A 19,175-nucleotide genomic window follows, 5' to 3' on the forward strand; every position below is an offset into this window, starting at 1 on the left:
AACTTTTCTCTTTTTGGATGATTTTAGAGCTGTGCAAAAATCCTGATACACGACTTGAAATGTTTTTCCATTCAGCTTGAAAGCCTCTTCATCTTCATTTAGTGTGTCTTAGTTCAAATTAGATTCCAACCAAATGTTCTTTTTCTTCAGACATGTACCACAATATATTTAAGAATAAAATAACTGTAACTGTGTTACAAGTATGCTATAAAGCACAGGTAAAAAAATTAATTTGAGAAAATATTTGTAAATAATTTTTCAGTTTTATTTTTGCACTGCTTCTCCGTTTTGTGCCTACAATTAATCTGATTATAGTATCTGTGAGCACTGTTAAGTACTGTATAATCAATAACATTGAAAGCAAGGCTTCTCATATTATAACTGAATTATTGCTTCTGTGTCCAGACATACAATAACAAGATCCAAAACCCTCGTTGTTTATTTGGCTAAATGCATTGACAAACCAAATTTGGGTATCAAAACGTTCCAGTGACTACTCCTTAACACCAGAAATTGCAGCCCAGTCTCCTCTGCAAAAATCAGGTTAAGCAACAGAGGTTCAAATCCTCTCTCTTCACTCTTCTCCTTTTCATGGGTTTAGATATGGCTCTTATGCCAGAGTTTGATTATGAATGACACTGAATTGTCTGGAATAGTTGCTTAGCCACTGTTAAAATTTGTCTGTAAATGTTTGTTACCCTAAGTTTGTGTCTAGTGTTCAGGTTAGAAAAGATATGATGTGAAAGGTATCTTTCCTTTTCTGTTCCAGATTCCAGAGTTCTTAGAGGCATGCAGAAGTAGTGAAAAAAGTAAAGAGAATAGAAGAGGCAAATACTAACTTGCCTAATGCCGTAACGGATTTAGTCAAGGCTCTTGTTATTATATGCTTAAGTACTGTAATGAACTAAGAAGCAATGCAGTTTCTAGAGGTGTGTTTGCACTTGACAATAGAAAGATGTGTTTAAATATCCCATATAAGTGGATAGAGATACTTACCAAGAAAACTGGTTACTATTATTTTTGGTGAAAATGGGTATTTACACCGAGAAATGGACAGCAATATAGCACATTTTCTCATCCTGTGGAGGGCATTTTCTGCAACTTCTCTGTTGCCAATTTCAGCTGGCTTTGCATTTCAAATTATATGTCTCCCAGGTAGTAGCCATACAACTCTGAAAGCAGGGAGCCAGATAAATAGCAAAGACAGCATCACCTTGCTTGTTTCCACTTGCAAATTTTTGAGAGGAAAAAGCTGCTATTGTTTGATGGATTATTGAGCACCTGTTGATTCTACAAGGCATAGCTCTGGGTTATTGAGTTCTGCAGTGTTATCTAACCAGGCTTTGTATTTGCCAAATTAGCAGATTTGCTTCAAAGACTTGACCTTTTCTTTTCTCTTTTTCCTTATCAGCAATATGCCATACATTTCTGAGCCTGTTTTTGCATCCTGAGTGTGCACTGACTCATCATGAAATCAGGGCTTTGTGACAAGTCTGATGGAAGAACTAGCTTCTTTAAACAGAGAAAACTGTCTACCCCATGTGTGTAAATACTGCAGGATTATGTCTCCTTTTGCAGAGGTCTGCTACACTACATTTTACTGCGTTTATTCCCTGTGTCCACCAGCAGGAGAACAAAATCCATTCCAATCCACAGTGTTTCCACTGAGGCCAGATTAAAAAAAAAAAGTGTGATAACATCTTAAATTGTTTAAGAAATATTGTCCTGATAATTAAAAAACCACTGCTTTGGCATTCTTAGTTGTTAGAAGCATTCCTCTTTGCAGTCAAAATCTTCAAGCAAAGAGGATGTGCCATGTGTAAGGGCATCCTCATCCTCCTCTCACGTCTGTACCCACTCAAGGCTCACACAGGCCCTCAAATGGCCAGTGAGTTACTCCACTGCTTCTTTCTAACCAGAGAAAGCTGAGGTGGGCATCAGGGAGTAAACTGAATGCCATCACACAGGTCATGAAAGCTAGAGGATTTTCTACTGTTCCCACAGTAGCTTGCAGAATGATATCTAGAAGATAAGTAAACTTTGCTCATCAAATTCAAACCCTACAAGAGAAGAAACAATATTCAAGCAGTAGTATATACTTAAAATCTGTAAAATAATAATGGCAATAATATTTCTAGCTTGTTCCCAAATCTTATGCCCCATTAGATAGACCAGGGAAACCTATTACAAAAAGGTGTGTTAAGATAATTAAGTTAGGCTTTTAGAGGACATAGTGGGATTTGAGAACTTGTGTGAAAAGGAAATAGAATATCTTACAAGGAAGAAGTACTGGAAATGCAAAATTGCACATCAGCCTGTAGTTGAGTGCTTTCTGATGTTCATTCTGCTTTGGACCAACTGATATCAACTTTGGTGGGGGTTTTTTGGTTGCTGGAAAGCACTAAGATTTAAAAAAAATCCCAACGAACCAAACCCCAAACAACAAAAAATAAACCAAAACCAAACAACAATAAATAAAAAGTGTAAATCTTAATTGTCTGCTATATATTGAGAAATTTAATATGGTATTTTAATATTGAAAGGATTTTTTTAAAAGATATTCAATATGCAAAGTCAGCACAGGATGAAAAACAGGTCATAGAGAACAAAAGCCAGGTGCTATTTAGGAGATGTTTATGGTAATTGAAAAGAGAATATATAAAACAGTAAAGGTGAGGACATCTACAAACAAGATAAATGGTTCAGGCCCCATGTTGTTACAAGAATAACAAAGGAATTCTTAGTATGGAATTGCCTTCACTTACTTGGAAGACTGAATAATTCTAGAAAGATCAATTGAAAAAATATAGCAGGTATGCCTAATATTTACCAGCTGTATTTTCTGAGTGTTATATTGTATAGACAACCACTTGAAGAAACAACATCAGCAGCTGCTAAGATTACCATTCTATTACCTGACCAAAAAAGAAGGGAAAAAAGGCAATGAGAAGAAAACATGGAAAAAGTCTAGACCTATATCTCAGTTTCTCAACCCAAAACAATCTGTCAAAAATCGTGTACTGAAACCTCCTGTACCAACACTGAACAGTGGAAGCTTGCATTTTGTCTGGTTCTGCTTCTGAAATCTTGTTTCAGCTTCTCTGTACTGGATGCTCCTCACAATTTACAAACGGTGTTGTAAATGCACTGCTCCATTTTAACTGTAAAGCATCATTAATAAGTATTAAAACCAATTTTTGTTATTTCCATTGCTTTATGCCTATTGTGGAAATACTCAGGGTTCTCCAGACTGCCATTGGTCTTGCTTAGAGCATTGCTCCATCAGAGTTCACACAGGTGGATTCAGTGGACCTGGGTCCATCCATGCCACCTGCTAGTAGGGCTGTCCAAACACATCACAGCCTTTGTTTGGATGACAGAGTAAATGGCATGGCAGGTATACTGGAAGAATCAAAATGAAGCATATTATTTATGAAAGTAATCACAATCCTTCTGAGATATATCCTGAACTGGGGTTCCTGGAGCTAATAGACAGAAACAAAGAAATAATGTTAACATTTATCTTGAAAACTTTCTGGTTTGGGTGAATTTAAACTCATGATGCTTCAGTACATTCAAAGAAAGTAAGAACTCCCCTTTGCCCTTTTCCTTTTGTTTCCCTCCACCTTTATGTACTTCATTTTCAAGCTGATGTTGTGATACTGAAGGACTGCACTATGTCAAGGGTCTTAAATAAATTATGTCATACAAGCTTTGAAAGCTACTGAGAAACCAGCCTCAAGGTTAGGTATTGGTTAAAGAAAGGCCCGATAACTGAAGAGGCATTGCTGCTGATGTGCTTTGTTCTAATGATTTTCTATTAGTAGGGAGTCTTGATTAATGATTCTCTATCAGCATGTCCTGATAAATGTGCTGGTCAATGAATCAGTGTGTCATTTCATTTTCTCTTAAAGAGCATCCTAACATGAGTGTGACAGGAATTGGCTTTAAATGAACTGCTGCAAGCAATTTCTTTATCTGAATGGAGAAAATATTTTCACTTTCTAAAGTTTTGAATTACTGCATATTTTTCTTCTGAATTAATGAATTATTTGTACCAAGTAACTACTTCTGTGAGTTTTTTGCATTTAAAAAAAATAGTAACTTTTTATAACTGCTTGGTTTCAGAAGTGGTTCTGTGGTAATGTTACTGTTGTGTTTAAATTCTATACTCTTCTAACTGCAGCAGGCTCTTAAAGAAAAAGCTGTGTCTACAGCTTGAGCAAGCTTGCTTGAAAATATATTCAATGTATTAATATTTAATTTTTAGCTTTTCTACTGTGCTACTGTAAAAAAGCAACAGCAGCCATTTTCTACAAAAGACTAAGAGCTTGCCAGTTTTGTTAGGGTAAAAAAAACTACAGGCAAATGCTACTAAACTGTTGGTTTGGTTTATTTTTGTCATTAGAATATTAATCTAGTTTGGTTTGTTTTGGTTTTGGCTTCTTTTCTCATTTAAAATAATACAAGAATATATTCAGTGCTTAAGATCTGTTTGGGGTTTTTTTTTTTTGGTTTTTAATACTCCTGCTATGAAGGTAAAGTTTCCAATGGGTAACCAAGACGTAGTACAGAATTTGCAGAACTATCTAACCCATTATGAGTTTTATAGGGGAGCATCCAGGAAAACTGGAAGTGTTTAAATGGTGTGTGATCAAGCAGAGCTGTATCGGCAATGAACTGCTCGTGGTGCCCAAGCAGCAGCACCTCCTCTCCTCGGAGTTAAGCTTTGTGGAGCTGCATGAAATTAGTGCAACCAACTCAGTGAGGTACCATTTTGAAGGGAGAGGTGGAATATTTTAGACAATCCGTAATTGAGTTTCCTGGTTTGTGTTCTCACGCTGGCACGCTCACAGCACTGAAATACATGTCCGGGTGATCTGGCCAACATCACTTTTGTCCAAGTCTGGAGGCCAGGAGATGCCAGCAGCTGCATCCTCACCACCTCTCTTGGGTTCTTCTTGGTGGCAACAGATGAGTTCTAGGGATTCACCAAAGAATTTTTCTTACTTCAGCCTCTGTAAATGCTAGGCAAATCTGCTGCCAGAGGTTCTCCTTTCATGTTTCTCAGGGTGGCTGGGCTGGCAGGAGGAGGCATCACTGCATGTTGTGTCACCTCTCCCGCCTGCTTGCACTTCTGACTCTCACAGCAGCCTGGTTTACAGTGTAATCAATTACACAGTTTTAATTCTGGATACCTAGCTTGAGAAGATGTGCTAACTGCTTACTAGAAAAGTTGAGGACCTAAAAATTACCTAGGATTAATCACCCAAAAATACACCTAGAAAGTGGAACTTTATTTCTTCTGAAGAAAAACTAAATACATAAATCTCTTAAATGGTGGACATTAACTGTTGGAATCGGGAAGTGCTTCCAATATCCCTGAAAAACCTGAGTTTGATAACTCCCAAGTTTGTCACAGAAGTGATTCAATAGGAACTTCTGGGGAAAAAAGTATGCTGCTTAAAGCAATCCATATTTTTTTTTCTTTTTCTTTCATTTATAGCAGGTAGAGTTCCTTTCTGAAGGCTTATAATTTTGAAGCTTTGGAGGTTTATGTTATATAAATATAAATGTTGGAAATAGCTTTTTATATAAGCATAATTCTGAAATAAATAATACGATAATGAGATATTTAAAACCATGTGGCCCCAACGGTGGCAGAGGAAAGCAAGCCTTTAATAATCAGAGTAATCATAGTTAATAGAAACTGTTTTAAAAAAACTGAATTACTTTTATTTTTTTTTTTTTCCCCTCAATCATCTAAATAATTAGAATACTTAAGAGTATTTGTAAGATCTGGGGACATGGTGGCTATAAGGCCCTCGGGAGGGCTCCTCCCACTCCTGGCAGGACCATTGCCCACCCAGATGAGGGCAGATGTGGCTTCTGCCCTTGCCAGGGCTCCTGCCCCTCTCTTCCACACCTGGTCCCTACTCATGCTGGGGGTTATTCTGTGATATGAACCCACCTTGGTACCTGGGGTAGGACATAAGGTTTTTGTTGGCTCAAGAGTGTAAACATCTTCCCAGCTAGAGACACTGCCATCAGCTAAGTTAGCACTCCCCCTAATTTACTGTCAGTTGTTGCCTCTTGTGCAATCAGCAGGTCACCAATGAAACTAGTGAAAAATACAGGCTGCTGAAATTCGCCTTTACAATGAGGTAAAAAATAATTTTTCATTTTATTTTTAATTATTGTCAATATACCAATGTTGTTGTATAGTTTACCTAATAGCAGAGAATACTTTTAAGTACATGTACTCAAATTAAGCATAATATTTTAAGACTAATGTGAAAAGCACCTCTGCAAGGCACAATGTGGAAAACAGGTAAGAATCACTGCAGTTCTGTGATTTCCATCTGATCAAATGCATATGGTATCTATATCTCCTCTAACTGCCTGTTCCTGAAGCCAGCATCAGCAATAGCAAAAATGGAGGAAAGAAGAAACTGGTAGCAAAGAGAGATCTTCTGATAAGCAATTTCTCAGCTTGGGGAAGAAAATCTAGGCATTTGAAAAACTAATTAAGTGCTTGAGAAGGGGAGGAATGAGATTCATAAGTTTAATTCATGCTGTTACAACAGGCATCCAGAGTTCAATTTTGTATTCATTGCTTTCAGATGAGGCTTGTATTAAATCTGAGCAAATTTATTCAGAAATTTATGTAAGGCTCAGGTTTTTCTTTTTTCTTTTTTTCTTGTCAATGAAAGCATCTAAATATTGGCAATTTGATTAGCTTGGATAGAACTATCTAAATGAGATCACAACTGTATCAGTGCACATTTTCACAAGTACAGCAGTCACACTTTCTGATAGAATTACTAATGTTTGTAGATAATGTTCACCTTTTTAGACTCACTGGTTTCAGTGAAATGCTCTTTGATATCCTTCTTTACTGGAAAATTAACAAAGTTGGTGTAGACCAGCTCAAATCCTGAAAACTTTAAGGAGTGTCTTTTGTAGTGTTGCTTTTGACAAAAGTATCTTTGGTATCCTTCTCTGCTTTTTGTAAAACACTGTAATACTTTCTCTTATTAGCTTTCCTCTCATTTTGTTTCCTTTTTTATTATACAGCCTTCTTGAGCTTTACATAAACATGTCTTCTAACTGTATTGTATGTGAATTGAGTGCATTTTTCAGCAGTTTGTAGCTACTAATTTGGACTATATGTTTCTGTGTATAAGTATTACTCTTGGGAAAGTTTAATTTTTCTGCCACATCATTTGCTTAAATGAGGCAATAAATAGATTTAGTATCAAAAGTAGTTCTTTTGCATGCTAATATGGAAACAATTTAGAGACTTCAGAATATTGGTTTGGAATGATTGGTACCAATGTCTTAGTGAGACATGATATTCATTATTCTAAGAATTAACGTATGCTGTTACATCTTAATTTCATTTCCTGTGTGTCATTAACTGATGTATTTTTTGGTATGGTGTGTGTCTGTGTATATATAAATGCACACATACATAAAAAGATGAAATAATAGTTTAAATTGTACAGAGGCACTTTAAAAATGAAGTTGTTTGGATGGAAAAAAAAGAGGAGAAGAGCAAACTTGGAAAATAATTTTAATTTAAAATTATGTTGGTTTTTTTTTTTTTTTTTTTTTTATGGCACGCTTTATCTGAAATCTGAATCCATTACTGTGTATCTCTTTTTACTCAGTTCTTTACAATAAAGGTAGGATTCACTTGGTGTTTCTAAGTTGTCCATGGGGAGAGGCAGGCAACTTCAGAAGGCAATTCTTGTCTTACATCTGTCTTAGATACTTATCATAGAAGGGGATATATTACCCTCTGGGTAATTGTCTGTGCGTGTAATATTGTTATTTCTTATTTTACAAAAAAAGGCCAAGATAAGCCTGAAGAACCCAATGCTTCCTGTAGTTCATTTTATTTTGTTGGAGCTGCAGTAATTGCATCTCTGGAGCAACCACACTTGTTCAAATGGATTGTACATTTTAAGTACGCAAGAGGTGTCTCAAAATGATAGAACTCAATGGTTTGACATTCACAGAAATAACACGCCTTCCATTTCGCATGCTACTTGATGCATTTTTTATACATAAACAGAATGTTAGATTTATTAAAACTAGGAGTTTGTTTAAATTTAAACAAAAAGAGAAGTAAGACTTTTTGAACCATTTTCTACTTGTTACTGGAAAGTATTTACTCATGTGTAGTAGACAGTCTTAATTTCCTCTTCTAAGTGAAATGGATGTTTTGGTGCTCTGTTAAATAGTCAATGCTTCAGCAGAGCAATGTGGGCATTTTAGTTGTGTGGAAATTACTTTCTATTGGAGTATATATAGCTCTTTTCAGGACTTAATACTTACAGCCCAAGTCTCACCTTCAGCCAAGTGAACTTAATGGCCTGACTCCATTATACAAGACTTTCTTGTGTAGTTCTAAGTAATCAATGCCTCACCTTAAAGCTGAAACATTTTGAGTGAGGGATAACACTAAAGTTTAACGATTTGAACTAATAAAACAAACTCTGTCAATTTGGGTTATCAACCAGATTTCAGCTTGTATTATATCTTTTGTTATAACCTTTTTATAATAATTTCAATTATGTAGTGTCTTATTCTCTAAGCTGTTCTGTTGCTTGGCTCCGGTGAGCAGCTGCTGTGTCCCCTCCTCCAGGTGGCTTTGCTTCAAATGCCTGGAAAAAATTACTCCATTTAGAAATAGGTAACACCACACATATTTAAAATATCTCATGGTCCACCTTTTTCCTGCCTGAAAGATTGTTGATATTTTGTCTTTGCAACATTACAAAAAGGAGAGATCATTTTTTTATGTTGGGAAAATAATTTTATTGCTTTATATGGTGCCTAGCTACACAGCTATGAAAGAGTTGCTCAAGGCTTTTGAGAAGAGAGGATTTGTGGGTGTGATTATCCTTTGGGGAGAGGAAGTGAAGGACCTGCCTCAAAGTGATAAATCCGGTGAGAATTGAGGCATCAAACTTTCCAGCAACAGCCTGAAGCAACACATTAGCATCTACAGCAGGTGATGGCAATGAGTCTGAAAAGCTCAGATTAAATGAATTCAGGTGTTGGTGTTAGAAAATCTGGTCTCTAAAGAGTAGTTACTATGGGAAGTTGTTCTTGCCAAAAGAGATTTGGAGGTAATTTAAATTGCAGTGCAAGTGAACTTTATGTTGACTCCAAGCAAGGCCATAAAATAATCATGTGCAGGATTTAGTTCTGCATGTGAGTCAGCTGTGGAGCAGGAATACTCACAGAATTTCTTTTGTTTGGCAGATATACATACTTGAGCTGATTCAAGCACAATTTCACCATATTTGTTAAAGTTCTAATACAAATTTTTAAAACCAGAAGAACTAGAGCCTGGGAGAAATGATTCACAAGGGGTGATTTAATTTCTGTGTTTAGGATGGACAGGGTGACTGCACATGGGGTGACATCATCCAGTGCTCCCAGTCTTTGTGGGTGACAGAGGTGGAAGAAAGGAGCATGTAACTGCACAGCTATCCATGGGAGGGCTGTGTCATTGTTATTTCAGAGGATAAATAACACTGTCGTATTATCATCACCTCAGTGAATATTATGAGACTGCTAACACTGACTTCCCCCTCTATTTGGTTAAAGAAAGCTATAAACCTTGCTTGTAAACTGTTTTATGCAGCTGCTTTTATACCACGTTTTTGTGAGCCATATCATTGTTGACAGAGTTTTTGATTATGTTTGACTTTTATTTTTGCTCCCAGTGTTCTACGCATTTTGGATTGAATTCATGATTATACAGTGTGTGATTACTGATAAGATCCTAACTATTTGAAGGACTGAAATAAAGCTCTTTTACTTTTCCTTTTCGTCTCCCTTCACTTAAATTTGTCATGTAGGAGAAGAAAGTGAAAGCAAGACACCATATTCTTGTGCAAATTGGTCATTATCTGGTTATTCTGCTGCAAGGAATGCTTTAGTTCAAAGGTGTTGATGCAACACTCCTAAAAAGGTGCCTGTGCTTCGTCTGGACTAAATTATTGGAAGAATTGATCACTTCTCAGACTTGATGAACTATAGAGCTATAATATTTTTTTCAAATTCTCTAGTTTACCCTTAAGGTTTCATTTTCCTGATGTGAGAGGTGAAAAATCAACTAAGACCAGAAATGATTTTGTGATTGACCATTCCAGCCAGGAACAGCATTGAATCACCAGACTTGAGAAGAGCTCAGTCCACACTGCAGCTGAATGTGCTCCCCATTTCCCTCCTCCCCTGTCTGAGCCCCAGGCAGCACAGAGGTTACTATCTCTCGCAGTATTTTGGCCATGTCTACCCATTCATTAGGAACTGTGAGTTTCCAGGAAGATTTTGAAAACAGAGGGTTTTGTAAGTTTCCCATGTTCATGTTAATTTTCTGCAGTGTCCCAAAGTAACATTAAATTCTGTGAATGGTTTTCTCGCCACAGTAATGAAATCCACACTGCTTTTCCAATACATTAACTGTAAAACTATCTTGTTTTTCCCAGAGAGGGTTTTTGTGTTATGTCAGTTAAAAACCAATAAACCATCACCTTTACCCCCCCCCCTCGCCCATTTAGTATTGGTGGGGATTCCAGTGTAATGAACCCATTATCCATGATTAACTGAAACATCTGGGTGAATCTTCATGTGCCACCCAGATCATGTAAGGAATCGTACTAAGCATGAGAAGTAAGAGCTTCAAAGTGCTTCTATTTTGGTAAAAGAATGTGGCTTCCAAATATGTGAGCGCTTTTCTGTTGGCTTAACCCACCTCATTTCAGAGATCATACTCCCCTGACTCTACGGAGAGTGGAGTTGCTGTGCCCTGGCACAAGCTTGGTAGGAAAAGTCTGTCATTGTTTCAGACAATGGTGCAGGAAAATGGAAGGAACAGGCATTTGAGGGAACAAAAGGCAAAGATAAAACAGGGCTGGCCATCACGAAACTGCAGCTGCCCAGCAGGAGCTGACACTGAGGTTCCAAAGGCAAGCCCCATGGCTTAGTTTCATTTTATGTCTTCAGGACTTGTAGCTGTTCATAGGTGAGAAAATGAAGTTAAGAAAATTATTTAAAAGTTAGAGAAGCCACCTTTTTCAAGAGGTTACTTCACTTTTGTGATATCCACAGGAAGTTTGTAAGAGCTCTTTTGTAGTGTCTTAAATTTTGGCAGATCCCTGAGATCTGGGGAAAACAAGTGTCTCACTGTGATAAGTGATAACCCAGCATTATGTCTTACGTTTTTACTGCAGTTGTGGGGCTTGCTCTCTACTTATGGAGTATATGGATACCTTAAAATACATAATCCAGGAAAAGAATAGGTGAGAATAATTTAAAACATCTGTGACGCAGTGGAAAAAACATGCAAATCAGTTTAGTTGCTTGTTTGTGTGCTCTTGTACATACTGGAGGTATAAATAGAGAAGAAATCAGGTATAAAGCAAGGAGGGGAGGAGTGTTTCTTTGGAAATCTCTTTCTTAGAAAGTAGGTAAAGCAGCTTCTGTCACTGTGATGTTTTGTTTATGAGGGAAAGGACAAAATGAAAATAATTTACTAGCAATGCTTGAGAACTGTCGCCATCTACTCTTTGATGGAGTGCAGATAACAGTAAGTGGTGTGTTAGGGTACAAGTTAAATTACCGGTATTAATTAGCTATCTGAGCTCTCTATTGTTTTTGCTGCTGTGAGTCTTTTCTAGACACATCTTGTGGGTCATACCAAATACAAACAAAGCAGGTGACTCTACTGTATATATATTTACTTATCTATGGTTTATAAGTACTTGCTCAAATGTGCAAACTGTTCTGATTAACTCCTCTTGGTTAATCTGGTGTAGAGTGGTGGTAGTTGTCTCGACTTCTTTGTACTTCACTGTGGAGATTTTATCATTTACTTTAATTCGAAAAGGCAAAGTTAAAGTATGTGAACTAATATCAACTGGTAAGGAGTGATTTTCAGGACATCAAGCAGAGAAGAAACTGGCAGTGTATCAAACAATCTATAAACTCATCAAATTTAGATCAAGTGGAATGTGTTGATGTTTTTGAATTATGCTGCAATTCAGCTTTTCCTTTAGTAGAAGTCTGTGAATATGTTCCTTATATATTTTTTTTTTTTCAAACCCTGTCTAGTCTGATCTGATCTAAAATGATCTTTTAAAATCAGGTCAGGAGAACAGTTACTAACCTTACTAAGGTGTTTTGGACTGTCTTGGTCAGTTGAAAATCAGTTTGGAAGTAACCTTTATCTGTAGAAATGAACTCTTCTCATATGGCTTGCGGAAGGAATTACAGCAATGTGTAGTGGAAGGTATGATACAACATTTGCTTGTGTCCACATGTGATGAAGTCTCTTCCTGTCCCAGCACTAGCAGCATGAAAGCAGTTGGTTTCATCAGCTGTGATACTGATGACATGGTTAGTTTTCTTTGCTTAGCCCACCATCTCCTTGTTTTTCATCAGAGGTTGGGGCTAGGGGGTGTGCCTGCCCAAAATCTGATTCCACACTGCAGTGGTGGGTACTCAGCAGCTGTGCCACCGAGCAGGACAGAAAGCCAGTCCTGAGCTGTGCCACACCAGTGTAGCTTGATGCAGTGCTACAAGAAAAGCATTTAAATGGTGCCTAGAAGGCTTGATTTGTAACCTGACTTTCTGCATGGGAGCCTGGGCTGTGTCTCCCAGGCACTGGCAGGTGCAGTGCAGTGGGGATGTTGTCCAGACTTAGCACTGCTCTCCAGCACAGCTCCTGTCCCCCTGTTTGCTGGTAAGGCCTGACTGCTTTTGTCCCTCACTCCTGAGCTCATTCAGCAGTAACAGTATTTTTTTGTAAGTCTGATTGGGCTTGGGTTTGTTTCCTGTTTGTAGTCAGTGATTTGACAAAATAAAAGGTTAAATTGATGACCAAATGAGGTTTAAAGTGAGCTTCAACCTGAATAGAAATTAACCCTTCTTTATTTTTTTTTTTATTTTATTTTAATGGACCTCTTCAGTATTTACTTAGTTCTGACTTGATCAAGTCTTTGCTTTATCTTTGCTTCTGCTTTTATACAGAGAATGAGATAGCAGTCTTTGTTTTTTCCCTTACTATTTATGTATCTAAACTGGTTATTGCTTAGTTTGTTTCTACTAGTCATTTTTCAGACTGTTTTGGCTTTTATTGAGGTGCTGATTTAGGGTGGGTTTGTTGGGTTTTTTGGTTTGGTTTTTTTTTTCCTTAATGAAGAACAACACTCATTAAATGAAAGAGTAATTTTATAAATTATGTATAAATGTAGTTTAGGAGTTAGAAGAGAAGCTCTTCATCATTAGTGCAATTGAATTATGCAGAAAACTCTGAAATATAAATAATGAATTTATTAAATGAGTCATATGACCCTTTGCTATTATGCACCTGAGTATCTGAAGCTCACCTTGCTAGATCTGTATATGTGCCAACCATGGTTCACACGTGGCTTTTAGGAGTGTACCTGCTTCAGTAATTTATCAGAGACCCGTGAGACAGGATGGCATAGCAATGCAACAGAACCGATTCATTGTCAGCCAAGTCAAATCACATCCAAAGAACAGCATTATTTATCCATATGGGATCCCCCTTAAAACAAAAAAATAGAGAACTTCCCATCTGCAGCTCTTTTACAGAGCAGCCTCTGGCATCAGGAAAAGCAGAATGGGTAGTGTGGTGTCTCAAACTGAGTCTTTTTCTACAGGCTGTTAGGATTTAGTAATCTAATCTGTTGGGTTGGTGAGAACTGATAGAGTTAAGCACTATAGGGTGAGGCAAGAACAAAGTTATAAACAGAGATCTCGCAGCACTGGGCAAGTCTATTGAAATCATTCTTCTGAACAGTGTACATCACAGCTGCCATAGTGACAGTGTTTCAGCACCTGAAAGGCATTTGAAGTGTCTTGGCATGGGGAAAAAAAAGAAAGAGAACAGCTATAGATGTTAAAAAGGAAGATGTTAAAATACATTATTTTTTTTTTTTTTTCTCACGGATCTGAAGTATTTTGCATCTGACAACAACCTTCACTGAAGGGTTGTTAACGATTGGAACAGGCTGCCCAGGGAAGTGGTGGGAGTCACCAGTCCTGGAGGTATTGAAAAGAAATGTAGATATGGCACTTAGGGACCACAGAGGGCTTTTCCAAACCAAGCAATTCCTTAGAATCAGGGATGGTGGGTCTGTGTCCCAGGTAGCTGAGAGACACCGTGTGTCCCAGGGGCTGGCATGAACTGTTACCTGGAGCCTGCTTCTCAAGATCCTGTCCTAACTTTTCCTTTCAGCTGCAAGATTTTGTACAGATACCAGAGGTCTGTGCAACCTGTGGTTCATATGCATGCTGTTTGATCCCTTCATTAGGAAACGCAAAGCCTTCAACCAAGTTTCTCAATCACTGTTGCCCATCAAACCTGGTAAAACAAGTGAGAATTTCGTTGGGGGAAGACATGGGGACATTCATTGTATATACCAGCAGTTACTGAAAATTTAAAGCTTTTGTAATTAGACTTTTCCTTTCTTTTTAAAATTTAATTTTATTTTTAATACAGTGGTGCTGAAGAAACTAAGGTGCTCTCAGCTGCAGGGGTGGAAGCATTACACTTTTATGTGCTGCAAAATGAAGAGCAGAATGTTGTTGATCTCTTAGCTTAAAATTCCTGTTCTCTAGTTTTAAAATGTCATTGATACAACAATTTGCTAAGATGTGCTAGCACTGCTTTACAGAGCTGTGACATTTTGCATTATAAAATACTGCTTGAAGCAGGGGGTTATTTATTATCTCATCCCTCTAAGCTGATAAACAGTGCAGAGGTTGTCACTCAAGGTGCAGATTACAATATGCAACAAAAATTATTTAAATTGTTTCTGATGTGTTTGAGCAAGAGATATAAAATATGCTAACATTAATTTGTGTTCTCAAAATTAAAAGCGGATTTGTTTTCAAATAAAACTGATGCATTATGTAACATTCAAATTTCAGGAAATATGATCATAATAGCATACAATAATAAGCTGGGGTTTTTTTTAATCTGAAAGATAAGTAAAGATTTAGGTACACAGGTAAAAGTGGTCTTGATGTCTTTTTTTTTTTTAATCCTCAAAGCACTGAGTCTATAGAAATCTTCTGTAGTCTCTAAATTCAACTTTTTTTTTTTGTCTGCAACTTGACACAGTGTAATTTTAACATTGAAATGTTAATAACATTTTTCAGGCAATAATTCATGCAGTTCTATTGCTTATGTCAGTGGTGAAAAGGAAAGAAATTTGCCAGACCTGGGTAGTTCTTAAAAGGTGGTGTAAGCTTGAACACTTTTGTGAAGGGCACACACATGCTTTGTGGCTCAGAACCCTGCAAGCTGGACAAGAATTGAGGACATCCTTCAGGTTTCAGTTTCTGCCTTTCTTTTTGGTTTTGGTGGCAGTGAATGATATTGCATAACTTTGAATGCTCACAGTATTTTTTCATGCTTGTCAAATTTGGGAGCACACCTGAGCCATGAGTGGGGCTGAGAGACCTCTCTGACCCTATTAATGTGTTGTAGAACATCTTGTCTACCAGGATAGATTTGCCTGATTCAGGGAAATAATTGTGCTAATTTTAAATAGCTTTGCTCATTTTTAATATGGCTTCACATTTGCAAGGCATAATCTGGCCCTTTCCATCCTGTGACTTTCTCTCTGAATTTCAGCAGAACTGCTCATGTGTTTAAAATAAAACATGTGCCTAAGTGCTCTGGTGGCCAGGGGCCAGAGTACTCCACATGCTACAGGGCTGAGCCCTAAATGCATGCTGCTTTAATGTATAGTCTTCTCTAGCCCAGGAAAAATCAGGATTAACTCTATAAGAAGTGTCACAGAAGTGTGAGGAAAATATCTTGCTACATGGAGGGTAGCTCAGGCTCCTAGCAAATACAAGCAACAGAAGCAACGTCAGTGATTTTTTAAGTTGTATTCAAATGGGGTGCTTTTTGTGGCTAATGGATTGGTCAGTTAATTTTCTCATCACCATGTTTGAGCTTGTTCCTGCTGCTGAACAGTCTCTTATTTTTTCACACGTTGAAGATGGCATTAATTTAGCCTTCTTTCTTGTTATAAAGCTTTAAATGCCTTCACATTAATGTCTAATAAATGAAATTTGTGGTTTAGTCTGCACATTATTGCTGCTGAAGGAGCAGAGGGAGGCAGGTGGGAGATCTCAATTCTCTTTCTTTTCTTCTCTTCTCATTTACACCAGAGACATTCCAGGATCCTTATCAGTAAAGCAGTTTGTGTGGGTTTTTTCCCATGGTAATACTGACATAAAGTGGGAAATACTTCAAACATGCATTTTTGCAAGTATTCTTTGGTAACTAAGTCTTCAATATTGAATTTAATGCATATTGGTTTTTTCTATCAATATCTGTAAGGGAGCTTTTCCTGTTTGGGGAATAGTTGAAAGATAACCTTTTAAATTATTATTAATATCTTTCACTAGAATAAAATCTGTGTTATTTTGCTTTGGATAAGATACTGAGAGACAGAAGGGTGATGTTAAGTAGAGTGTAGTTAATTTTTTTTTTATTGATCACTGAACTCTTGGTGACTGTTTCTGTTGCTTAGTTGTCCAGTCTGCACTTGGTCAGCTTTCATTTTTCTTCTTTTCAGTCAGCTAGTTTTACATAAATTGTTACACAGCATACTGAAGAGGCTCTTTTGAACTGTTGCTTTCCAGAGGATATTTCTTTCCTCATGCTGGCATGTTGAAACAGGGGTTTCAGCAATCCGACTGGGCTGAACAGTTTAGCCCCTGTGCTCAGGAATCTCCAGGGGCACATTTAAAATGCTACACAAGCAAGATCCAGGAATTGTGTTTACTGTCAGTAAAGCATGGGAAAGGAGCAAGTGGCTTTCCAGTCTCCTGGGGGGGACTCTGCTGGCTTGATGACAGAAGATGAAATTATGGGCATAGGACGAAAATAAAATGGAGTGTATGGAACTAGTAAAGCTTAAAAGTATGAAAGCTAAAATTTATAAATAAAGGGCTGGTAGTGGGGCGTGCTTGGGGCTGAATGCAAAATGGAAGAGGTCCACAGCTGAATGTCTATAGAGTTTGGTCGATTTTCTCAGAAAAACTCAACAAAAAACCAACCAACCAGAAACTCTTCAGTCTCAACTGTGGTGATGAAGAGTTATAAATAATACTAAAAAAGACACTAGCAATTCAGAGTGATTTGCAAAGGGTTCTCTGTAAAGGATGTGCAGCTGGTTTTTGTTCTGTGTAGGGGACTGGTTCCCCCCCATCTCAACAATTACTCTTCAGTCCTCAATTGAATTTCCATCTGTTTCCTAAACTTCTGCTGGCTACTGTGGCGGGTAGATTGTCCTGCTGCCTTCCAGCTAGTGTCAAGTGTCTCAACATGTCTTTATTCCTCCACCTATTGGTTATTTCCTAGCAGATTTGTGTGTTTCTAGTCAAAACATATGCTGGCATCTGCTAAGTGCAGAGTGCTTATGGTGAATGAAAATAAATAGAGCATACAGTTTGCCTCTTCAGATATTGTAGGTAATGACATAACAACTGTTAAGGCAGGTTTTGTGTGTTTTTTTGTGCTTTCTGCAACATTTTGTACTTTCCAAACATGCCTATTTCTCCACAGTAATTCTGAAGCCTATTGATTGCCTTTTTCTTCCTCTGCTCCCTTTCTCAGCAGAGATCAAATCCCTTCTTTCTTCAATTTTTTGCTTAGTTTTATTTTCACTGAAATAATGGGGGGAAAGTAATGTACATGAACTCCAGGGATCTTGTGACAAGATTTTTATCCATGTGCAAATAAAAATATAGGATGAAGGAAATTGTCGAAAAACAGGAGAAAGGTTCAAAAAGGTATTTATTAAATGTTAAGCTTTTTTATGGATATATGTGACTCATGCTTGCCAAAATCTACAGGTTAGGAGGTAAGAAAGAAAAACATTCCTGTGTCTAGGGAGATCTTCCTGTATGTTGTTCAAGTAGTCCTTTGCAGATATTATTCTCAGCATGAATAGAAGGTGACACAGAGGTATGCAGAGAACCTAAGAGATAATATTGTTATGCTCAGACCTTTGCACTTCTCAGGGGCGAAAGAAAAGGAAGTGAAGGCAGCTTTATGGTGGAAAGGACCTCTGGAGGCACCTTCTTCAGTCCACTGCTCTAGTCAGGGCTAACTTCCTAGTTTGACTGGGCTGTCTCAAGTCTTGGCCACTCAGGTTTTGAAAACATCCAAGGGTGGGGCCTCTGACTCTCCCTGCTTCTGGCATTGCCTCTGCTCAGCCTTCTGGTCCCAGAGGGGTGTTGCATCTCCAGGAGGAAGACAGACAAGTCAGCTTCTGCCTGTGGAGGACTATGTGAAACCTGTGAGATGGAGAGAAAGGACAGTACACCTCAGAGCTGATGAAAAAAGTGTTACTTTAAGATTTGGAAGCAAAATAGTAGGTGAAATAAGCAGGTTTATTCCAACAGCATGTGCTGTTTGCTTCCATTAAAATTTGGAATGAGTGCACTGATACCTGACTAGAAAGCAATGCTGGCATCTTTCAAATGGGAAAAAAAAGTTTCATCTTCTATAATTATGATGAAGATTAAGAGCTTTCTAACCAGCATAATCTTAGCAGAATACCATAAACTGTGATAAGGGGTGTTTTTCAGGACTGCAATAAAATATGCCTGTGTAGAGCATAGCTCAATCTTCACTAGTTGTATGTCACTGCTAAGTGGGTTATCACTGCCACTAGTCAAAAATTGCTCTCTGTCACAAGCCTTTGTAACTCGCTGTAGTACAGAGGTTCTAAAATATATTTATTTCTCACTGAAATACCCTCAAACACCCTACCCTACAAGATACTTCAGTATACATGGTACTGCAGTAGTGGGTTTACATAATGTAAGAAAACAATAAGCTTTTTCATGGTTTATTGATACTTATTATTTGAATAGTCAAGATTATTACCATTAAAGAGTATGCTGTTTAGAAAGAGTAAGGTAATGCTTGTGAATCCTACAAAGGAATGATTAGGAGCATTGCCAGTTGCCTTCTTTTTATGGAGCATAATGACAGGTTTTAAATGCATTTTTGCTGAGCTCTCTCTGAAGAAGCTCAGCATCCACAGAATAACAATGTCAGAAAACAGTTTGTGTTTCCACTTGATTAGCTCATGTCA

At 37.6% G+C, this 19,175-nt stretch overlaps 1 protein-coding gene across 6 annotated transcripts in view; it reads left to right on the top strand.

Moving 5' to 3' along the window:
- Positions 1-19,175, top strand: part of CHRM3 (cholinergic receptor muscarinic 3) — a 265,817-nt gene that overhangs the window by 83,600 nt on the left and 163,042 nt on the right. Inside the window, exon 3 of one of the 6 annotated variants that reach the window (XR_011149879.1) lies at positions 1,412-3,982. The exons of 4 other annotated variants lie outside the window; for them this stretch is intronic. The gene's annotated coding sequence lies outside the window, so the exon portion shown is untranslated. Of the gene's footprint in view, positions 1-27; positions 113-1,411; positions 3,983-19,175 lie in introns of those variants that run through there. One more of the 6 variants, XR_011149880.1, reaches the window with a different exon arrangement.

This window comes from Aphelocoma coerulescens, chromosome 3 (assembly GCF_041296385.1).
Source record: "Aphelocoma coerulescens isolate FSJ_1873_10779 chromosome 3, UR_Acoe_1.0, whole genome shotgun sequence".
In the NCBI taxonomy this organism is placed as follows: Eukaryota; Metazoa; Chordata; class Aves; order Passeriformes; family Corvidae; genus Aphelocoma; species Aphelocoma coerulescens.